This window comes from Procambarus clarkii, chromosome 1 (genome assembly GCF_040958095.1).
Source record: "Procambarus clarkii isolate CNS0578487 chromosome 1, FALCON_Pclarkii_2.0, whole genome shotgun sequence".
Taxonomy (NCBI): Eukaryota; Metazoa; Arthropoda; class Malacostraca; order Decapoda; family Cambaridae; genus Procambarus; species Procambarus clarkii.
This window is the reverse complement of record NC_091150.1, coordinates 34,535,904-34,556,764: the sequence shown is the minus strand read 5'-3', so window position 1 is coordinate 34,556,764 and position 20,861 is coordinate 34,535,904. Positions and strand designations below refer to the sequence as shown.

The window sequence follows — 20,861 nt, the reverse complement described above, 5'->3', positions numbered from 1 at the left end:
GTTGTGCCACGTTTACAGTCTCTCCTTACGCGTGTATTCTGACGTTGTGTAATACCTGCGGGCCGCACCTCTGGTCCCCCGACACACACCTGTCAGCGTGCCAGACGTGGCGGGGTTGGGGGTTGGCCTCAGTGGGGGGGGGGCATGAATCCTGTCGACTTGGATACCTGTAAGTGATGGCGGGATATTAGTCTCCGCGACATTATCAAAGTTGAGGCGAGATTACTGCGGGGGATTGGAATGCAGGGTAGGCGAAACTCTTTGACTACAGTGTATCCCTGGGTTTACTGTGGGAGTAGGTGAGGGGGGGGGGGGGGAGCAGGACAGGCCCGTGGGTGTGGAGGGAGGGGGGAGACTTGTGATGAGGGGATGGAAGGCACCAAAAGATTTCTGTCGTTTAGTTACCTTGCAGACTATATGCAGGGAATATAAAGTTGCTTCACCAGGGTAAATTGGCTTCTGCTGCCCCTGCTGCACTGGGGGGTAGCAGGTAACAACTGGGGGGTAGCAGGTAACAACTGGGGGTAGCAGGTAACAACTGGGGGTAGCAGGTAACAACTGGGGGGTAGCAGGTAACAACTGGGGGTAGCAGGTAACAACTGGGGGTAGCAGGTAACAACTGGGGGTAGCAGGTAACAACTGGGGGTAGCAGGTAACAACTGGGGGTAGCAGGTAACAACTGGGGGTAGCAGGTAACAACTGGGGGAGACGGAGTGGGGTGGCGTGTTGTTGGGGGTCGCAACGCGTGTGACGGGACGTCTTCACCAGAGTAACAGCCCGGGTTAGTGTGCTTTATGGTAGCCATGCCTCCTCATCACACTAAATAACATAAATAATAATAATAATTAAGAATAATTGTGTTCATCTGTCACGAAGTGGCTCTTTAATGGTGATGACAAGATGTTGTTAGTATTGTGCTGGATATACGTCAGGTATTCTCTGGAGGTGTTTGTCGAATTCTTTCCTGAAACACCGTGAGAGGCCGGCCACTTATGCCTCTTGAGTGTAGCGGGTGTGTTGAACAGTCTTGGGCGCCCCTTGATGTTGATGGCGTGCTCTCTCAGCACCTATTGCACCTCTGCTTTTCAACGGAGGGTATTGTGCACATCCCGACATGCCTACTGGTTTTATGAGGTAATCTCCGTGTTCAGATTTGGAACCAGTCCCTCTGACCCAGTGCTTAGAGGAATATTTGTTTAGGTGGCACTAATGTCCTAGTTGTTGCTGTGCCAACTAATTATTTATTAGTCTACCCTCCTGCCTTGGTCATACTGTTACCCTCCCCCCCCCCCCCCCCCCCTCGTGTTCTTCTCCTTGCTTTCATTTCGTGTCGTGTACACGTGAGCAGTGACAGCCGTGATTTGCCTGGTGCTCGTAACGGTCCAATATGGCGACGTGAGGCGGCTAACGTCCTGCTGGTATTCTAATTGGCAACTATACGACCGGTGGCTAGGAGGTCGTCTGTCTGGTTTTCTCTATCCTGGCTGGTGACGTCGGCCGGTTGTTGGCTGGTGAAGGTGGTTACTTTGCTGGAAATAGGGAGGATGATCCTACCAGAAGCGTCTAAAAAGCGACCCAGATTTCAACCCGGCTTGACAATGACGTCACATCTCGCGCGCACTTTATATATATATATATATATATATATATATATATATATATATATATATATATATATATATATATATATACACATATATATAATACATCCTTCCCATTAGGTTAGGTGTTCAAAAAGCAGTGGTGACGTGGCTGACCATTACTGTGGCGCAATTGTTTTTACTCGGCCATACTGTAGTTGAGTAGTGTGATTGGACGTGGATTTAGCCGTACAGGAATAGCTGAGAGGTTGTTGAAGGGCCGTCGTGTCGGATGGTTCTGGGGGTGGAGGCCTGTATGGTAGTCTTACCATACCTACCTCTTGACCAGAGCGTCCATGAGGTGTCCTTTAATGACGTACTGATCAACCAAGCTGTTGGTAGTACAGCTCACAGGAACGCACCCACACCACGCCTAGTCGACGACCATGTTGAGGTACTCTGCTAGTAACCTTTTGAACGCTTTTGTGGAGTCTGGTTTACTCCCTGTACTTGGAAAGAGAGCTTTGAAAAGCTTCAATCAATCCCATTGTTGAAAGTTCTTAATTTTCTTACGACAGCCCACTTTCTCCTCAAAGGAGGTATTTTTCTGCATTCTACCATTCCCGCGTCTTGTTTGGAAAGGTAGAGAGATGTCACGCCCTCGCACGATGGAGTGTGCCCTCAAATGAATGCCAAAATGCATAAAAGCGGTTGGGTGGGTGGGATGATGTCTGTGGTTTATATATGGCCCGAGTGGGTGGGTGGGTGGGGTGGGCGGTGGTAGGGAGAGGGGTTGGTGGGCGTGGCTTAGGGCCAGCTACTGTTCTTCCTGTAACATTATGTAAAGTGTTGGCGATAAAGAGGTTTGTGGGTGGTGGTGGTATGTGGTGTATCTGATCTGGCGCGCCGCCTGCCTCACCCACCTCATCCACTCACTCACTCACTCCTGCCGCCCACACCCTGCCGTCACTAACCTGTCTCCTGCCGCCCACACCCTGCCGTCACTAACCTGTCTCCTGCCGCCCACACCCTGCCGTCACCAACCTGTCTCCTGCCGTCCCACACCCTGCCGTCACCAACCTGTCTCCTGCCGTCCCACACCCTGCCGTCACCAACCTGTCTCCTGCCGTCCCACACCCTGCCGTCACCAACCTGTCTCCTGCCGCCCACACCCTGCCGTCACCAACCTGTCTCCTGCCGCCCACACCCTGCCGTCACCAACCTGTCTCCTGCCGCCCACCCCTCACAGTGTGTAGCCAGGGAAGGGTGGGAACCTTTACCTCTCGCAGTTCAGTTGGTTAGTCATTTATTATTCACCCCATACCCATCCCATGGGCGGTGGTGGAAGGGGGTTAAAAGCACATGATGGGTTCAGGCACTGAACTCCACACGTCATTTAGCTGAACAAGTGGCCGGTATGGAAGGAAATGCGGAGTATAGCCAGTGAAGAGTAGAGGTGCCATGCACACTCGGAGAACACTGTATAAACATCAGTTGTTCAGTACTCTCCCAGCAAATATATGAAATATTGTCGGAACAGAAGTGGAGGCCATCAAGAAAGCACTAGACACTTTTCTGTAAGAAGTGCCGGACCAACCAGGCTGTAGCGGATATGTGGGCCTGCGGGCAGGTCAAAGCAACAGCCTGGTGGACCTAGCTCTCATTAGTCAAGCCTGGCCCTGGGCCGGACTTGGGGAGTAGAACAACTCCCAGAACCCCACCAAGGTACAAGAAACAATCTTTTGAAGTTACACAATTTTTTAATACACATACAGTATATATATATTCATACACAAATATATATATATTTTAGTCTCGTGAATCGACAATTGGCCCAAGAAGTGGCCCACGTCTCAGTTCAGGGCAGTCAGTCTAAGAAGCTAAGGACTGACTGCCTCAGTTCAGGGCAGTCAGTTAAGGCTAGACAGTCACTTCTCCAGCTCTACACACCCACCCAGCTGGGCGGCAGCTTGACCTGCAGGCTGCTGCACCTGTAGTAAGCAAAGTTTTAGATGCTTGACGAGGATTCCTGGTGGTATCGTTAGCAGTGGAGTACCTACACATTTTTAGAACACCACTGATAGCTATTTCTGAATTCCGCGAATTTTTCCGATGGGTAGGAAGGACAGTTTGGAGTTGAAGTCACTCCAGCAGGTGGTACAGACTCCCAGAGTGTCTAGCAGTTGTATCATCCAAGTCTGCTAGCCTTAGTGGATGATTTATAAATGTGCTGTTCTTCCTGCTTAATTGAATGATAGATGTAGTAACTAGTGAGTGAGTTTCTTCACTTTCTCTCAAGTCAACTAGATTTTGTTGCTGTTCCCGGAATACTGCTATCATCAAGCTGCTCAAATGCAATCCAAGATGGTAATAAAATCCCTCTTTACGAGCAAATGATTTGGCTAACTCGTCAGTTCTATCATGCATTCCGGAGGTCAGGATGGGAAGGCAGGAGTTCAGGGAGCACTGTAGAGGAGCTCTTAGTGTCCACAGTTCAGGCGTGGCGGTGATTGGGGACATTAACTGTTGTTCAGCACATTTTTATGTCGGTTATTTCCTCGGTCTTCAAAATTTGATGTTTGGGAATACATATGCCGTGAATTATTTAAATTCGAGTTAGCGTGTACTTAAGAGCGAGCGAGCGAGCGTGCGTGCGTGCATGCCCGTCCGTCCGTCCTCCCTCCCTCATCTCCCCTCGTATCTCCCAAAATACGAGTCCCTGTTCTCGCGACTCGAAGTCGAGGTGTATTCCGCTCGAGGAAACACACCAGTGTGTTGCTCTTCCTCCGTGAAATGTTCCACCAAAACAGATTGTTGGCTCTCCTAAAATGTACATACTCTCAACACAGAAGAGAAAGGAGAGACGTGATCACCACCTGCAAAATTCTCAGGGGAATTGACAGGGTATGGACAAAGACAAACTATTAAGCACGGGTGGAACACGAAGAAGGGGGACACAAGTGGAAACTTAGTACCTAAATGACCCACAGAGACAAAGATTTTTTCAGTGTCAGTAGAATGGAATGCATTAGGCAGTGATGTGGTGGAGGCTGACTCCATACACAATTTCAAATGTAAATATGATAGAGGCCAATAGGCTTCAGAATCTTTACACCAGTTGCTTGACTATGAGAGGCGAGACCAAAGAACCAAAGCTCAACCCCCGCAAGCACAACTAGGTGAGCACACAGTGATGCTTCCCCTCTAGCAAGAGACCCTCCCCCTCTCCCCTCCCCCCCACACAAGGGCTTAATTTAGACGGATGATTTTAAATTATGGCCGCGTGGTGTTGAGGTCCTTATTGCCGCTCACTCTTTTCTCCCCGACCCCTTCCTCGGGCTTCCCGTATCCACCCCTCCCCTCCTTTCTTCACCCCCTTTCCCCTGTGGTTTGGTCAACATTACTTCACCCCTCTCCCCCTCCCCGCCGCGCTGCTTCACCCCTCTCCTCCCCTCCCCGCCGCGCTGCTTCACCCTCTTCACCCACTACCTCGAGCCTATTATCCTTGACAAGTACCCTGTCCAACGTACGGATATTGGCAGAGAATACTGCGACACAATTGAGCAGTAATCAACATTCACGTTAAGGGCAGAAGAAACACGGCAAAAACAGCTGTAGGAAAAGTGATGATCTGCCGTAGCCTTAGCCCTCGCTCAGGGATGTAGTCCGGCCGGCAGCATCCACAGTCTGCCAGTGTCACTACATACTTTAATGACTTAGTAACACGCGGAATCTAAAACGGTGTGAAATTAATTTAGAGAGCTGCCAAACACCATCCACCATATCACAATCCTGGGGATCCGTGAATTAAAAACAAACACTTGAGTGCGTTGAAAGAAGCTCTACTTCTCTCCAAGCCCGGCCTAAGGTTAGGCTCGACTTGGGATGACTTGGGGTCCACCAGGCTGTTGCTTGAGCGGCCCGCAGGCCCTCATATCCACTACAACGCTGATGGTCCGGCACTCGCTCTGATGTCCATACAGTGTTCTGTGATTGTGCCTATGGCACCTACTCTTCATTAGGTCAATTTTGCGCTCCTTGTGTCCTTAGGTGCCACGGAAGACAAGCACCTAAGGTGCTTGTAAGCATGAGATATCGGGAAACGCAGGTGAAATGTACAGTCTCTGTAAAAGCCTTCGACAAATGTGGCTATGGTGGTGTTGCGCGCAGAAGGAATTACTGGCAAACTAAGGAGATGGATCTTCAACTTCCTAACGAACAGAACGCAGAGTGTAATAGTCAGGACAGTCAAAACTGGCACATTTACTGTCAATAGTGCTGTATTCAAAAGGCAATTAGATAAGTTCTTGCAAGAAGTGCCGGACCAACAAGGCTGTAGTGGATTTATGGGCCTGCGGGGTGCACCAAATAACAGCCTGTTGGACCAGACTCTCCCAACTCGAGCCTGGCCCTCAGGTCGCGCTTGGGGGAGTAGAACAACTCTCAGAACTCTCTCCAGGTATGCTCCAGGTAACCAGGCTGTGATTCATACGTCAGGCTGCGAGCAGCCGCGTCCAACAGCCTGGTTGGCCAAACGACCATTTGGGAGGCCTGGCCGGAGACCGGGCCGGTAGGGCTGTTGATCCCCTTAAGCTACACAATGTAACCTATTGTATCGTTTGCTCCAGTATGTTATTTTGCTGTTCAAATTTGATACCTTTCTTGTCTCCTTTCCTAAAAGTTCATTTTGAGAGCTTGGAGACGGTCTCAATAATTTAGACGTTTTATCATGTCGATACGTGACGTATATGTTCTCTGTATTGCCTCTAATTTCTAGATTTCTCCTGCTTTGAAAGGGGAAGCGAGTAGGGGACCTTAATCAATGCAAGACAGCTCAAGCGATTTTCAATAACAAATCCACTGAGAATTCAAGATGCCACAAGAACAATTACAGGACACACGCTGTAAATAAGAGGCCCAGGACTTCTCAATCTCCTGCCCACATGTATAGAATGTTGTTGGACCAATAGTGAAGGCTTTCAAGATAGAACTAAAGCTCCTACTGGAGGTACCGGATCAGCCTGGCTATGATAGTAAAGGTCGGGTTGCGGGCTAGAGAAGACATCAGCCTCGCTGACCAATCGCCAGGTAATCAGAAGGATGAAAAGGAAGTCTGGACTCTGAGCTGTGGGAGCAGAACATCTCAGTCTGCCATACCTGCCATAGCTAGGCCAAGTGTGGGCTGAATTTGGGTTCACGATTGGCTTTGGGCTCCGAGCAAGGGTTAGGGTTAGTTTGTGCTTTATGGAGGGAGGAAAGTTTCAGAGAGGATTAACTGGAAACGAAGGTTGGCAAGTGTTTGACTCTTAACAGTCTGAGCATCAGCGCGCGCCTAATTGACGGCAGAATTGACCCCTAGATAAAGACCAGAGATGGGCGGTGAAACGATGGTAAGGATGGGACTCGCCCAAGATGGGGGCGAAAGATTACAAGCGAGGTGATGGGTTACCAGATGACATAGGCCTCTCGAAACGAAGCCCAATATGCCATTCACTTGGGCTCTAGGAGACTAGAACCGTTGATCATCCCACGCTTGTGAGGGCGAAGCTCTGTCGACCGAGATATTGATTCCGTGGTTCGTGTCTCTGAGAGCCCAGGTAAATGGAATGCTTATTTCCACGGAAGTGTGGATGACAATGTATTCGAAACCAAATAAACTGGGATGGTGCGAGGAGACGAATTGTGGTTGGTTGGTTGAGGGAGCGAGTTTGTGTGAGAGAGAAACTTACTCGAGTCATGCCACTTTTATGGTCAATTGTCAGCAACGTGTTTAGTGGCTTTGGTAGTCTCGTCGACGGTACACCACAGAGCCAGTTGGTGTTTCAGGATTTATGAATGTTTGTTTACAGCTCCTGTGATGTCATCTCTCTCCCTATGCGTAGGTTTGTGCCCATGTCGTTGTTTATTGAAGGTAGAAAGTCGGATACCTACATGGGATACTAGATCAACCAGTCTGTGGAGCCTGGCCTCAGGCTGGGCTCAGAGAGAATAACAACTCCCAGAACCCTCTACAGGTATGTTATGATTCATAAGTAAACCCCCCCCCCCCCGGTCTCTGAGGAGGGGGGCTATCCCGTAGCCAGCGGCGTCTAACACCACAGCCTGGTTGACCAAACCACCAACCACAATGCCGTGGTCAGAAACCGGGGTGCTAGGACATTGATCCTGTTGAGACAACGCGGTGTATACTCCAGATAATTGTATCTTGAGTATACACCGTGTACATTCAGTACGTGTGTGTGCTCGCCTAGTTGTGTTTGCGGGGGTTGAGCTCTGGCTCTTTGGTCCCGCCTCTCAACTGTCACAACTGGGAGTTGTGTGTACCAGTTGATGACGGATTTTGTATCGTTGCCGCCGGAGGAGGCTAGTTTATTGTGCACCCCATACTCGTCCTGTGCATCTTAGGTGTCCTGGACCACTTGTGAGAGGCTCGGGAGGAGGCGACCGCTGCACAATGTACACATTTGGAGTTTACCAAGTCGTATAAAGGTAATGGGGTTTTGAAGGTGGTGTTAGAGCCAGGCGGCGGGTGGCTGTGGTATTAGAAAAGTTAAAAGCAACAAGTTTTGTGAAAGTTCTTGAATGTATTAAGTTTTTGCAGTTTAAGGAATAATTCTGGTTTCAACGCAAGGTCTAAGATGGGCTAGGCCAACACCACCAGTAGATCATCATAAGGAAACGTTTTACAAACTTCTTATTACCTGACCTATTCTCAATAGTTCAATTTTTCTTTATTATGCACCCCATTCCCTATCCCGTGGTGGGTTACAGAGGCACATAATGGGTTCAGGAACTGAACCCCAGAGTTCGTTTAGCTAAGCAAGTGACAATCTTTTGTAGTTACACAATTGTTAATATTACATACGTATTTACATTATATATATATATATATATATATATATATATATATATATATATATATGTCGTACCTAGTAGCCAGAACTCACTTCTCAGCCAACTATTCAAGGCCCGATTTGCCTAATAAGCCAAGTTTTCCTGAATTAATATATTTACTATAATTTTTTTCTTATGAAATGATAAAGCAACCCTTTTTTCTATGTATGAGGTCAATTTTTTTTTATTGGAGTTAAAATTAACGTAGATATATGACCGAACCTAACCAACCCTACCTAACCTAACCTAACCTATATTTATAGGTAAGGTTAGGTTAGGTAGCCAGAAAAAGCTAGGTTAGGTTAGGTTAGGTAGGTTAGGTAAACGAAAAAACATTAATTCATGAAAACTTGGCTTATTAGGCAAATCGGGCCTTGAATAGTAGGCTGAGAAGTGCGTTCTGGCTATTAGGTACGACATATATATATATATATATATATATATATATATATATATATATATATATATATATATATATATAGGAATAAAAAAAAATGGAAGGGAGTACCACCTCTAGCTGGAAGAAGGGGGACCCATAGCCTCGGAGGAAACCACGCATAACGCATTAGAGGGAATGTTTGGATCCCCTCCAATACTGCAACATATGTTTACAAGAAAGACTGCTACCAAAATTATATATATATATATATATATATATATATATATATATATATATATATATATATATATATATATATATATATATATATATATATATATATATATATATAATTATTTTGGTAGCAGTCTTTCTTGTAAACATATGTTGCTGAATATGACCGAAAGGGTAAAATTAATGATTCTAACACGAATCTTCTGTTATGTTTTTCTACACTGTCGAGGGTAATTGAAAAATTAACTCTCTCCAAAGTTCATTTTCATACTTTTATTTATGGTCTGACGCCTAAAAGCGTTTCGCAAGAGACTTCACACATTTTGAAAGACAAATTTTTATGTACTCCGTTTCATTCTTATTTATTTGGTGAGGTGATAGAACACAAACCAATGGGTTATCATTGGATAAAAATAATCTTATATAGTCAGAACACGAATTATTGCGTATTTTCTCTTTTTGGTTCGGGGTTTGAAGTGGGTAGAATGTAATTGTTAATTGCTGTTGATTGCTGGTGTTGACTTTTTGATGTGTAGGTCCTCGCTGAAGCCGAGTCTTCCGTTGTCGCTGTGTCTATCGATAATTTCTGTGTTGCTTGTTAAGATTTCTCTGGTGATGATCTTGTTGTGTGAGGAGATTACATGCTCCTTGATGGAGCCCTGTTGTTTTTGCATTGTTAATCGCCTAGAAAGAGAAGTTGTTGTCTTGCCTATATACTGAGATCTTAGGGGGCTGACAGACCCCAAGTGGGCATGTGAAAGCAGCCTTCAGGTAAACATGACAGGTAAACATCTCCCCAGTGTTGGGCGTGGTTTAAGAATTAACGACCGAGTTCCACCAGGTGTGGAAGGCAATTAGCGTACGTGTGAGAGGGGACAATAATGTTTACAAAGAAACGTCTGTTTTTTAAGCACAAATTTACTTTTTAAAATGAATGTTTTTCCTTGAATGTACATCCAAAAATCCGCCTTATGAATTTTTTTCTCGGTCAAAAGTTCCAGTTCAAATTTTTTTCTCTGAAATGTGAATTCTTATATTCCCCCATATACAACGCAACGAAAACGGTTTCTTGAGGTTATCTTGAGATGATTTCGGGGCTTTCAGTGTCCCCGCGGCCCGGTCCTCGACCAGGCCTCCAACCCCAGGAAGCAGCCTGTGACAGCTGACTAACACCCAGATACCTATTTTACTGCTAGGTAACAGGGGCATAGGGTGAAAGAAACTCTGCCCATTGTTTCTCGCCGGCGCCTGGGATTGAACCCGGGACCACAGGATCACAAGTCCAGCGTGCTGTCTTCCCTCCCGACCGTTTCCATAAAGAGCAGCAACGAAAAGACATTGTCTAAGTGAGGCCACACCTGGTCAGGGTTATATGCTAACAAAGCTCCACACCTTTTGTCGAAACAGATAAGCTGTTAATCCCGCAAAATCACGCGCTCATCCACCTTCGAAGTACTTGGGTGGAGTTTCCTCCCAGCAGCAGCCCAACGGGGTATTCATCCTGGACAAATGATTGACTTGTTCCAGTACTCAACAACCACTTACCACAACATCAACCACGTACTCATCAACCGTTCCTTGTCATGTCGAGTGTGTTTGAGTCACCTGCTTGATGGGGTTCTGAGAGTTGTTCTACTCTCCAAGTCCGGCCCGAGGCCAGGCTTGACTTGTGAGAGTTTGGTCCACCAGGCTGTTGCTTGGATTGCCTATCGTTGTCAGACATTAATATTTTTGGATCTTTTACCCATTTCGTCATTGCTACAAGATGTTACAACTGCCTGTATCCTGTGCTTTTTAGAAGGTCACTTTGTTCGTGTTGAAGCAGTTGGAATGTGTCACCGTTTAATATTATGTGTTCTGTCACCATCGCGAGATATTTTCTCTCTATAAAACACCGGTTCATAAGTTGAGTGTGTGATCTCTGGCATAACACCAGATTATTACATTATGAACTAACATTGATGGTGCTTGTAAGCTGTGTAGCAAGGAAGAGTTCCTCATTACACATGCTCCTTGGCTGCCCAAGTACTTCTGCAGAATATATATTATCAGCTATCATCATCTGGTCTTACAACACGCTCCTTCTCTTGACAAGTACTTACGCTTAGAATAGGTTCCGTTTAAACTGTTTTGAATTGGTAAAAAAATAACTCGCAACCTCTTTCGTGGGGTGATAGTGGTGGTGATGGCTCTCTTGAAGTTATCTTGAGGGCAGGGGAGTGTTCCCAGAGCTCTCTCTGTGCTCAGGGAGAGGGAAGTGTGCGTGCCACCCAGCTGACCATAGATCTCTCTCTGTGCCTTGACCTCTTGTAACTTACGTTTGACCCATTTCTCAGCACCAACACAGTGTTCGGCGCGCACAACCCTGACTGTAAATGGAAGGCGACTCCGCCGTGTGGCTGCTGTGTATTGTGTATTCTGTTTGGTTCGTCCTTGGCGCTAATTGTGTGATGGTTGTGTAAGAGTCTACGCACTTGGTGCTTCCTCGGGAGGCAGCTGTGTGTGGACGAGACACCACGAGAGCACTTCTCGGCTTGTGATAAGTATCACCACCTGTCTTGTGATAAGTATCACACAGGTGATGGCAGGAGCTGCAAGAGTTCCAGTAGTCATTAACAGAGGCGTGTGTAGTGTGGCTGTGGCACTTGGTGGTGGGGGTGGCGCTGTCCAGGACATCGCTGGGACTAGCCTCATCGCAAATTTCTGACCCTTTTTTTTCAGTTTCCTAATGTGTTTCTTCAGGTGGGAGCTCCGAGACGGCGCTGCATACTCTTGACTCCTTATTTGAGTTGCATTTGGTGTTACGTCCACTCCCAGGTCTCTCTCTCTCGAATCGTCACAGAGATTCCCATCATTGTGTACCGACCCTTTGGTCTCCTGCCACCTAATCCCCATTTCCATAACTTTACACTTGCTCGTGTTGAACTCCAGTGCCTCCCACCCCACTGCTGGGAGGCGGATGGCAGCAGGTGCGCGCTGCCATCTGACGCAACCATTCCTCGCTTCTTTTGACTCACTTCAGTTTAGTTAATTACTAAACAAAATTGGCAACGGCAGAGAAACCCGATTAGCATTTTTGAGATGTTTATTGTCCTCCTTGACGAGCCTGTGTGGGGGTCTGGGGGGAGTGAGTGGGGTGGAGGGGAGGGGGGGGACGGGCAATACTGCTATTATCCTTACTCTTATAAGACCTAATTGAACTCCTCAGATTAGGCAGAATTTTAATTAATTTTTGTCAATAAAGATGTTGTTAATGCGGCGGTGAGCGAGGCCCGTGGCGTCAAGACGAGAGGCGGTGAAGCCTGGCACACTAGTGTAGCTGTGTGTGTGTGTGTGTGTGTGTGTGTGTGTGTGTGTGTGTGTGTGTGTGTGTGTGTGTGTGTGTGTGTGTGTCTTGGCGCCAGATCTGTACCCTGACTCAACCCCACACAACCCCTCCCCCAACTGCACTCATCCTACCCCTCACCCCAACACTGCCACCCTCCCCCCCCCCCAATCCCCCTCACCCCATCCTCGCCACTCCCCTCCCTCTACCCTCCGGCACACGTCCAGGTGGCCGAGGGGATACGCTGCTGCTGGTGGTGTTATTTCTGGTATTGGTGAGCTTTGATGACGCTAGACCTCCACCTTTTTCAGTAACGGCACTAATACCTCGCTTGATAGATGGTCACCAAATTGGTTCTATTTGTGGCCCCCCCATCACGGAAGCCAGTGACGCAGGAATATTGAGGGGAGGGGGAGTCAGATACCAAATGTTGAGGTGTTTTAAGCAGTTACAGTGTGGGTGATGCGGCGAGAGACCTCAGTGTAAACGGGGATGATGGGGAGGGGGGGGGGGGAGAGAATTGTAGGTGGTTGGGAGGGGGGGAGATTAAGAGAGGTGGTTGTGCAATGAAATCGCAATCAGGTGATGCATCTGTGAGAACGTATTGGGGCAGTGTGATGGGAAGAATAGATGGATTAAGGTAAGATGGTCGGGTGGGGGGAGGGTGATCTGCACCCATCACCACCAAAAGCCATTACACACCTGGGGCTGCTTCCTGGGGGTGGAGGCCTGGTCGAGGACCGGGCCGCGGGGACACTAAAGCCCCGAAATCATGTCAAGATAACCTCAAGATAACACCCATCACCACCAAGCATCGTTACACACCCATCCCCCCCCAAGAAGGGTAATAAGGACCTTGCTCTTGTGAAAGCAGTCGTTGGCACCTTACCTCACCCTGGTCACCCTGCAAGTTCTCCGGAGCACGTGGCTCACACTGACGGCTTAGTTCACTCGCCAACAGGACGCTCTGCATCAGCCTCTTGGTCGTGTAGAAATAATACACACTATCTCCCTCGGGTTAAACAACAGGCGGAACTCTACACTGACGCGCTCCACTAAAGTTACTTACCAGTTTACTCGGGGGGGGGGGGAAACGGATGAATAATTTTGTGGTTGTTTGTAAGTCCCCGATAAGTACTGCTGAATACAGCTAGAATCCTATAATTTGTAAAAAACAAAACAAAAGAAATACTCGCTGCTCTGAATAAATCGTTCAAAATCTATTGTATTCTGTACACCATCTTGCACTAAAGTAATTCATAAAGATGACACGGTAGCTAACTTAGCATTTGATAAAGGTGAACTTCATCTAGGTAACCTGTCTTATGAAAACTGCTGCTTCACACATTATCATCTTGAGAAAACACGCTAAGGCCGGGATCCACAAGCGTAAATGATCTGTTTAGATCATTTATAATTATATGGGTTATATATACACCTAATTATGTAGATATAGCTCAAAACGTTGGGAAGAATTCTGGGAACCGACTATAGGAAAACACTGTTAGGGTGAAGGTCGTCACCTCGCGTGAACTCTGCCAGTAAGTACTTTCTCACATTATACAATAAACAGTCACTAAATGGTTTAGATCACTCGATGTGAGGTTATCTGTTATCTGGAGATGATTTCGGGGCTTAAGTGTCCCCGCGGCCCGGTCCTCTACCAGGCCTTCACACCCCCCCCCCCCCAGGAAGCAGCCCGTGACAGCTGACTAACTCCCAGGTACCTATTTTACTGCTAGGTAACAGGGGCATCAGGGTGAAAGAAACTAGGTACCTAGAGCTTCGCCATGACTTATCCAGTCTCGTTCTGGAGGATATCTTCATAGTTCATCCAGAGTTTATCCGTGAACGTGTGGATGCAGGAAACGGAAGAAAGCTGTTTATGTCAAGCAGCTCCTAATTTATACTCTCCCATAAATATCCTGAGTGTATATATAAGCTTAACCTTAGCAGTAAATAGGTACCTGGGTGTTAGTCAGCTGTCACGGGCTGCTTCCTGGGGGTGGAGGCCTGGTCGAGGACCGGGCCGCGGGGATACTAAAGCCCCGAAATCATCTCAAGATAACCTCAAGATAGCTAGAGACAGTCTAGCGATTCCAAGTGTATTATTTCCCGTTAATTTTTTAACCAAATCAACAACCCTATCTCCAAACAAATATTTACTCCGGTCTTTTGTGAATCTAAACGTATCCAGTGTTAAATGTCCAGACTTGAACAAATCCACAAGGGCCGTGACGAGGATTCGAACCTACGTCCGAGAGGATCCCAGACGCTGCCTTAATCCAGACTTGTTTACAAGTTAATCTGTTACCTCCGGTATGTACACGGGCGGCACAATACGTGCACCAGACTGTGCGACACAGTGGTTGCCAGGATCAGCTTGGGCTACCGTTACCTGTGGCAGGTGGCTACAGGTGACCATCTCCTCCCCCCCCCCCCCCCCCCCACCTCCAGAAGTGAACTCTGCCAGCAAAAACTTGGTCATGGTCTCACTACATGAATGTCCAGTCATTAGACTCTTCGGTATGAGGTACCAGGAGCTCGGTAATTACTGTACCTGGTTGATACCTGGTTGATGGGGTTCTGGGAGTTGTTCTACTCCCCAAGTCCGGCCCGAGGCCAGGCTTGACTTGAGAGTTTGGTCCCCTAGGCTGTTGCTTGGTGTGGCCTGCAGGCCCCACATACCCACCACACCACCTGTATTGACTGGTTATAGAGGATATTCTTATTAATGCACGCAAAGTTAGCCAGCGCAGGCAACTGATCACTTGGCCCCCGTTTGACTTCTCATACTGCGAGTTTTGGCGCTTAAGACCCTCTCCCATTGAATGTTTACAAGGTCTACATTTAATTTTTTTCCCAGTCGAGCCTCTGCGAGAGACTAAATATTTAGCTACCAGCATCCAAGTAGTCTCTCACTCCCAGGACTGCAGTATATGAGCTTAAACATTAGGTAAATATTATCCCTGTGTTTATACTAGACGAGAAAGGTTAAGGAACCCTCACCTTGTGTGTGTGTGTGTGTGTGTGTGTGTGTGTGTGTGTGTGTGTGTGTGTGTGTGTGTGTGTGTGTGTGTGTGTGTGTGTGTGTGTACTCGCCTAGTTGTGCTTGCGGGGGTTGAGCTCTGGCTCTTTGGTCCAATTGGTCTTTGGTGTGTGTGTGTGTGTGTGTGTGTGTGTGTGTGTGTGTGTGTGTGTGTGTGTGTGTGTGTGTGTGTGTGGCCAGAAGGTGGTTAGTAGGGCTGCTGGCTCCTGTGGCTACAGAATAACACACAGGAAGGAAATGGATGGATGGATGGTGAGTAGATAATCACCGATAGATGAACGTGGAGAAACATGCTATATTTTAGCTGTGGAATATTCTCGTTCCTCGCGTGAGATTATTTCGGAGGACTAGTCGGGAGCTCTTGGCTGCCTTTATTTTGGAGACAAGATGGTGGCAATTTCAATATTGTGAAATTGGGCGAACGTTTACAATCTGTCAAGACGGGATAATTAAGCTACTTTAATTAACTAGCTGTTCTCACATCAACGAAAATTTGTATTGCGGCAAGACAGTTTTACCGTCCTTGAAGGTACAAAGAGCAATCATGCACGCTGTATTTGTCCTTAATTAAATTGCATTGAAGTGGTCGGTCAGAGACTGGTCCGCAGACACATTGATCCCCGGAACCACAGTAACAGGTAGGTGCAGAACCCTGGCCACAGCTTGCGGCAGCTTTAACTTAACCTATTATAGGTATAGGTTAAGTAATAATTGTAATTACGAAGTAATAAGATGCTTATCTTAACATACTAAGAAGGTTAGGTAAGGTCGGTGTTTTCTATGAAGCTTTTCAACGTAAACTAGTATGTTTAGTATGTCACATATGCACGTATTTAATATGTCAATATTGACTGTAAGAAAGTGCGAGAACGGGTGTGCTCCCTGGAGGAGGCATAGGTGAAGGGACGTTAAGAAGTAGGCCTCAGCTTCACAACCTTCACAACGGCAAGTCAATCAAACTGTCATAAAACGTGTTAGCTCTTTTCATACCCTGAATTTTAAAACTTGTATAAGTTTTAAAATTTAATTAAATTTAAAAATTTAAAAAATAAAATTTTAACATTTTAATAATGTCGACATCGTAAAAGTATAATGTATAATGTCTACAGACAAAGCTGCCCAAGAAGACTGTCCCGACAAAATTGTCATTAACAAGTCATTACTGGAGTTAGCTTAGACACTATTAAAAAGCTCCCCCTTCGGACGAGTTGCTGTTGAATTACACTACCGGGCTGTGGTGGGTATGTGGGCCTGCGGGCCGCTCCAAGCATCAGCCTGGTGGACCAAACTCTCACAAGTCAAGCCTGGCCTCGGGCCGGGCTTGGGGAGTAGAAGAACTCCCAGAACCCCATCAACCAGGTAACTACACACAGAAATCACAATAGCGTGATGCATCAAATGAACAAATCTTCTGTGTGTAATGAAGTAAGGGCGAAGAGGAAGAACGGCGCCTATTGACATAGCTCGAGTGCATGGGGGAGTTGTGTAAAACCCTGGTTTGTGTCTCGGAGAGGCTGCAGGATCCAAGTAAGTTCAGTAGAACTTCTGGTTGCAATTCTTTTAACCATGTCGTAGCTCAGTCGATTAAGGCAGCGTCTGGGATGCTTTCTGACGTAGGTTCGAATCCTAGTTATGGCCCTTATGGATTTGCCGTTGAATATTCGCTCCGAGTGCACTTCGGTAATTTATTGGGCTTGGAGAAATTGGTTGACATGCAGCTGTACTTTTACCCTAGTCCGTCAGGAAAGTACAGTGAACAAATCCTCAAGGGCCGTGACGGGGATTCGAACCTACGTCCGGGAGCATCCCAGACGCTGCCTTAATCGACTTAAGTACAGTGTTTCATTCACCCGGTCTATTGAGGAGGATATGGACTAGCAGGACAGCTCACCAACTCCGTGTATACCATTTACTGAGATTACAGTTGCGTCTTAGAGACGAAAAATCGCACACAACGGACATCTGTTGCAACAGAATTAAAGAATGATTTTTGCAAGAAAATAAAACATAAGCTGAAATGACTTTTATTGGGTTCTAGCACGAAGCAGCTACGAAATATGGCAGATGGCTCTGTATGGATCAGCTCTTTCTATGGGCCACAGAATATAATATGGTGGTTAATGAAGATACGTTCCAACTCTTGTGCTACAGAAAAAAATGAAAATATAAAAGCAGAAACACCACCAAAACGCAGTCAAATCATAACATGGAATGAAAAAGCAACGTAAAGGATTTGGGTGTACTCGTGTTGGAAGACCTTACCTTTAAAGAACACAATAAAGTAGTCGTCACAACTGCAAGAAAAATGACAGGTTGGATAACAAGAACTTTTCACACTAGAGATGCTGTACCAATGATGATACTCTTCAAGGCGCTAGTGCTCTCTAAAGAGGAATACTGTTGCACAATGACAACCCCTTTCAAAGCTGGAGAAATTGCTGACCTGGAGAACGTGCAGAGATCCTTTACCTTTACTGCTAGAATCCACTCGGTAAAACATCTAAACTATTGGGACAAAATTAAAATGTCTAAAGCTGTATTCCCTTGAGCGCAGGCGGGAAAGATACATAATAATTTATACGTGGAAAATAGTAGAGGGGCTGGTCCCAAACCTGCACACAGAAATAACTTCACATGAGACCAGAAGACATGGCAGGATGTGCAGAATACTCCCGTTGAAGAGCAGAGGTGCAACAGGTACTCTGAATGAGAACTCTATCAACATCAGAGGCCCGAGACTGTTCAACACGCTTCCACTACACATAAGGGGCATAACTGGCCGACCCCTCACAGTGTTCAAGAGAACGTGATAAAACACATCCAAAGGATATACCTGATCAACCAGGCTGTGATTCATAGGCCAGGCTGCGAGCAGCCGCGTCCAGCAACGAGGCCTGGTCTAGGACCGGGCCGCGGGGACGCTAAGCCCCGAAACTATCTCAAGGTAGTATAACATCGTATAACTCCATAACATCGCTGGTTAGTTGATGATGTGCGCTTTTCAGCTTTTATTAATTATTAAGGGTTGCATTACCGGTGCTTGCATTTTTAGCGTTTAGTGAGGACGGGCGGAAACCTTCAGCAACGCAGCATCATCACAAGGGTAATCCCACACACACAGCGCCGCGGGACACTGATTCCCGGGCCCTCAAGAACACCAACCAACTCTATTCTTTCCTTCCTCTCTCTCTCTCTCTCCCACTTCTCTCCTTCCTCTCTCTCTCTCCCACTTCTCTACTTCCTCTCCTCCTCCACCCTTCACTATTTCTAAACACACGGCAGAAACAATAGTCATTAAACCATCTTTGTAAACTATATATTCCCCCGTGAGACGCCAGGCTGTATGTACCTTTTGCGGTGGCCCTGGTGCCAGCGAGTCACACCCGGGGTTTGGCATGTCCAAAATCGGCTCGTTCAGTGATTTAGAATGTTGTCTTGGGCTTTCTTGGCTGGCTCGACTTCTCTGTAAATTATGGGTTTAGTACTCTTTGTTGTGCTTGACGAGTGTAGGAGTGGTGGGCGGAGGCTTCCGGCGGAGGGGGAAAAACTCGACAGGTTTCCACATTAGGTGGTGGAGGTGGGAGGTTAGGGGGTTAGGGTTACCAGTGGCAACAGCAACACTCTCGCTCTTGACTGTTTTCTTTGTATTTTCTTAACGAGACACTAATGAGCAAGGAGATGAAATTGGCGAGCTTGTCACACACCCTGAAGGCGTATGAGGCAAGGCAACTGTTGAGAGGGGGGGGGGGGGGAGACTGAGAGCACTGGGAAGACTCCTCCTCCTCCGCCTCTCCCTCCAAGATACCTATTCATTTTGAGGGTTGTGAAGCCCCGTCTCCTGCTCTTAAGTCTTAAACTAACAGGCTTCCAGTTCAGTTACTGGAGGGGGGAAGGTGGTGGGGGGAGAGGGGTCACTACATGCCAGAACAACTGTACCACAGTTGAGTCAGTTTGGGGCATCCATCGTACAAGTCGAACTATTGTTCATTCTTAGTAGACTTAGCAGATTAGTAGACTCACAGCTCGAATGTGATTTGGTTATAAGACTAGGAAACGCAATACGACAAATGCCATAATAACATCTTCTTGAGGTTATCTTGAGGTTATCTTGATGATTTCGGGGCTTTAGTGTCCCCGCGGCCCGGTCCTCGACCAGGCCTCCACCCCCAGGAAGCAGCTCGTGACAGCTGACTAACTCCCAGGTACCTATTTACTGCTAGGTAACAGGGGCATTCAGGGTGAAAGAAACTTTGCCCATTTGTTTCTGCCTCGTGCGGGAATCGAACCCGCGCCACAGAATTACCAGTCCAATTACTACGAGACATGGCTGAAACAAACAAACAAACAAACAAACAAATACAAACCAACCAATCCCCACACCCACACACTAAATTACACGAAAGCGATGACGTTTCGGTCCGTGGCTTCAAAAGGGTCCAGGACTGACCGAAACGTCGTTATATCATTTCATGTTTAAAGTTGGGTCATGTATATGGAATCCTTAGTCTGGCGTGGCCGGCAGAGGCCGGTAACGCCTGAGCCTCTGAATCTTCCTCCTTCCTCTCTATGTAGCTTCAGTGGCTGAAAATGTGGCTTTTATATCCGGCTTTTTTGACGTGTGGACGAGTGCCTCGCGAGGTGTTAATATACAGTGTGGGTATACCAGTCACGATTATCAGGTTGGGCGTGAGATTGAGCGTAAGTGCGGTGCCTTTCGTGACCTTACCCTTGGGCACCCTTCACCCCGGTGACGTCAGCTGCCTCCCTACCCTTCCCCCACACCCCTACCCCCCTCCTCCGTGGTCTGGCGCGCACAACGGGTTAAAATATTAACGCAACTGTGCTGGATATAAGCAACGTTTCTTCACTTGGTAAAAGGTTGAAAAAACGTGTCACTTTCCATTGGGTTTATCTTATTCCTTTGTAAAAATGTTTCCTTCTTAAATGTTAGAAGATATTCGGCGTTCCAGACTGTCAGTGCTTTGAGGCGACTCGAAGTTACCTCATCTCGAAGTTATTTTGAGGTGGTTCTGAGGATGAGTTGAACCTTCAGCCCGGAATCTGACCAGGCCTCCTTATTAGTGGCCTGGCCAAGCAGGCTGTTAGACACCACTGGTCGCAATCAGGTATAATTTGGAGATGTTTATAAGTTGCTTTTTGTCAACGGCGTGACAGGTGGGCTAGTTGTGTACTTGGTCTCTACAGTGTAGGCTAGCAGTACATTGTTGTTGTAATATCGACTTGAGAATGGTCCAGGACGGACCGAAACGTCGTCGTCCCTTCTCCTTCTAGTGTGTGGCCTGGTCAAATTGTTGTTGTAATACCTCGCCTCCCTGTATGTTTTAAACACGTAACAATCCTATTGTAAACGAAAAAGCTCATTAAACTGTGTACAGTGCC

General features: G+C 47.0%; 1 protein-coding gene across 9 annotated transcripts in view; it reads left to right on the top strand.

The window, feature by feature from the left end:
* how (protein held out wings) overlaps positions 1-20,861 on the top strand; it is a 235,059-nt gene that overhangs the window by 52,522 nt on the left and 161,676 nt on the right. The window lies entirely within an intron of this gene.